Source organism: Neophocaena asiaeorientalis, unplaced genomic scaffold (assembly GCF_003031525.2).
Source record: "Neophocaena asiaeorientalis asiaeorientalis breed wild unplaced genomic scaffold, Neophocaena_asiaeorientalis_V1.1 scaffold225, whole genome shotgun sequence".
Classification (NCBI taxonomy): Eukaryota; Metazoa; Chordata; class Mammalia; order Artiodactyla; family Phocoenidae; genus Neophocaena; species Neophocaena asiaeorientalis.
Genome location: NW_020172364.1, coordinates 8,333,042 through 8,336,801, shown reverse-complemented (window position 1 = coordinate 8,336,801; position 3,760 = coordinate 8,333,042).

The window sequence follows — 3,760 nt, the reverse complement described above, 5'->3', positions numbered from 1 at the left end:
GAATTTGCTTTCAAATACAGGATATTGCTGTTTGGTCCATTTTTACATTGAATGGTGCTCCAAATTTAGAGTAAGTTTTGTGACTCATCGGTGATATTCATAAGGACGGAGTCGAGATTTATTCACCTCTGTGTCCCCGTAACCCAGTCCCAGGCACAGAGTGGGGTCTAAATGTTCCTACTTAATTTTAACATTATTAATCATTCACTTGATCAGTTGAATGAATGAATATTTATTAATGTATTACTTTATGCAATACGCTTTGCTGCATTCTAGGATAATACAAAAATAAATGTGACAATTAGTGCTCCTGAGTTGTTCCCAGGCTAGTGGATAAATATATCCACAATGAGTTGCAAATTACTTGAAACAATTTCACACTATTGTTACAACTGCACTTTCCAACTCATGTATCAAAAGATAGTTACTATTCAAGAACAAAAATGTAAAATCCTCAAGAAAATGTTAACAAATCAAATCCAACAATGTTTAATGAAAAGTATACACCATGATGAAGTGGGATTTATTCTAGGTATGCAAGTCTGGTTCAACATTCAAAACACTAATTAGTGTAATCTATCACCTCAACAGGCTAAAGAAGAAAAATTTTACGATTTTATCAATAGATATAGTAAAAACATCTGACAAAATCCAATATCCATCCATGATGAAAACGCTCAGTAAACTGAGGATAGAAGGGAAGTTCCTCAACTTTGTAAAGAACATCTACAAGAAACCTGGAAATAACATTACACTTAATGGTGAGAAAATAGGTGTTTTCCTACTAAGATCAGGAATAAGACAACGATGTCTGCTTGTACTACTCTTACTCAACACTGTACTGTAAATTCTAGCTAATGCTAGCTAATAAAAGAGAAGGAAATAAAAGGTATACATATTGGGAAGGAAGAAATAAACTATCTTTTTTCATGATGACATGATTGTCTACGTAGAAAACCCCAAAGAATCAACAATAACACAACAAAAACTCTCCCGGAACTAATGGGAAATTATAGCAAGGTTGGAAGATAATATTCTAAATGAAGAGAGAAACTCCTTAGGCGTCCTGGGTTTCTGGATAATGGTAATAATGATTTTACTTGTAAAAGTTTTATAGCTCAGAAAGTGTCTCCAAATGGACTTGAGGACACGGGGAAGAGGATGGGTAAGTTGGGATGAAGTGAGAGAGTGACATGGACATATATACACTATCAAATGTCAAATAGCTAGCTAGTGGGAAGCAGCCACATAGCACAGGGAGATCAGCTCAGTGCTTTGTGACCACCTAGCGGGGTGGGACAGGGAGGGTGGGAGGGAGACGCAAGAGGGAGGGGATATGGGGATGTATGTATATGCGTAGCTGATTCACTTTGTTATAAAGCAGAAACTAACACACCATTGTGAAGCAATTATACTCCAATAAAGATGTTAAAAAACTCCCCAAAACTTACTGAATCAGAATTACTAACTATTTTACAGGTGAGAAAATTAAGACTCAGAAACAATATGTGAACTACTAACAGTTATTTAGTTAAATTAAGGCTACACTCAAATACAGCTCTTCACATTCCTGGTATGGAATTAAATTTTAAGAGAGTAGGAAAAGAAAGCTGCCATTTTGTGATGTCGCAATGAGGATTAATGTAAGTGCTAGAGGGGTGTTGGAGGTGATTCCATGCTGCCCCCATGGTGAAGGGAGTGAATTGTAAGATTGGTGCTCTGGTGCAGGTATATACGAAGGAACTTGGAACGATGCTATGGGTCCAAGTGTCTTTGAAACTATCAGAAGGCTGAGAGTGATAGATAAATTCTCCTGTCAGGTCACGTTTCTTCAGTCACATGGTGCTTCTTCTTAATTCCAAGACAGAATTGGGGATTACGTGTTGATCTCTATCGGAAACAAACCGTTGCCTCCTTTAAGCCTAAATGAATCTTTTATGTTCTACCCTCTTCTATTGCTGTCATCATTCTAGAAAAGTGACTCAGCCTCAGTTGAAGGAAAATGGAGCTCAGCTGTTGGTAAGACTGATGACACGTGGTTCATGACTAGCATTCCCCAAAATGAAGGGCTGATCTTTTGCCTGTGGCAATGTACAGCATGGCAGCTGTTTTCCTGAGACTCTTCTGACTTGGTTGCCAATTTCTTTAATCCAAGCCAATCAGTACCTAAAGCTACACTGAAGGACAATATGAAAATGGCCGGCTTGGCAGCTGTGCTCTTGTCCATCATAAAACATTGCTGATTTATGGTGAGAGTGGTGTTGATCCCAGAGAATCCAATGAATGGACTTTACAGCTGTGATTTATCAATGTTTATTAATTTCTAATGAGATTGAACCATTCCAGAAGGTAAAAATGCAAAGATTGGTCTAATCCCACTGTTCTTGAACTTGGCTGCACTTTGAAATTCCCTGGGAAGTTTTAAAAAAATTACTAATGCCTGGTCATCAGAAATTTTAAGACATTCCTCAGGTTCTACTATGAAGCAGAGTAGGAGAACTAATCTAATAAATACTCTCTTATTGTGGGAATTCGTTGTCAAAGTTTTCTCACTTCTATCACTCAATTTCATTGCCATACCACTGTATGCATTTGTCCAGGTGGATTATTCTCTTTACTTTATTGAAGGTTTCAGGGTCACACAGCTAGTCAGCAACCAATGACCTGATTCTAAGTTGACACCTTCTTCTATTTGATAGCTAATACTCTCTTCAGGGTAAATGAGGAACAAAAGTTAGGCAGAGGTGTTCATGCTTAAAAAGACATGATTATATGAAAGTTAATCCTTGTGGAGGAACACATGGACTCCAAAGACATTTCACTGCTTTTTCAAACATTCCTTACTAAAAAAAGTCTATAGAGCCATAGAGAATTATTTCTAATGAGTATCTGCATTAAATCCACCTAGAAATCTTATTAAAATGCAGATTCTAAACCCAAATCTAAGAGCACCTGGTATGGTCAGTCAGAGATCATATGAATTCTATGTTTTAAACCTCTCTAAGGTGATTCATATGTCCACTGAAATTAGAGAACCATTAAACAGTATAAATTTCAAACAGTGATACCCATTGCCCCACTGTCAATCTCCTTGCACTGGGATTTAGAATAAGATTTAGCAATCTGCTAAACTTTCTACAAATTCTGTTGCAAAGCAAGAACTTAGAATATTGCTGAAAATCTGGTAGTTGAGGCATTAGAAGAAACATTCCTCCTAGAATTTCAGTATGTCTGAGCATCAGAGAGGCAAGCCTGGTAAAAACTAAAATGGAGGCAAAAAACAACATAAGACTTTATATTTATATACAGGTACTGGTTATATATAGTCAAGAGATACCCTGTACTTTTTATGTAAAACCGCTCTTGGTGCTTTCTACTTTTTACAGAGCAATATTATAAAAGACTACAAGATGTAGTGAAAAGAGCACTGATTGAATTTATATTATCAGAGAAACTGAGCCATTGTTCCATCATTAATTATCCATGTGACTTTGGGTAAGTCACTTCTCTGATCTCAGTATTTTCATGTCTAAAATGGCATTAATGCATGTCATGTCAACATTACAAGGTTATTATAAATTTCAAATGATATACTCAGTATGAAAGGTTATTGTAACTAATTAATTCTATGTGCATATAATCATTTCATAGTAGACCCAACAGAGTTTCCTTTGGTGACCTTGGAGAGTTATAGAGTTGCTTCTGAGCAGGCCACTTTCTCTTTTCTTTCTTTTTTTGATAGAGATACATGGGTAAATCT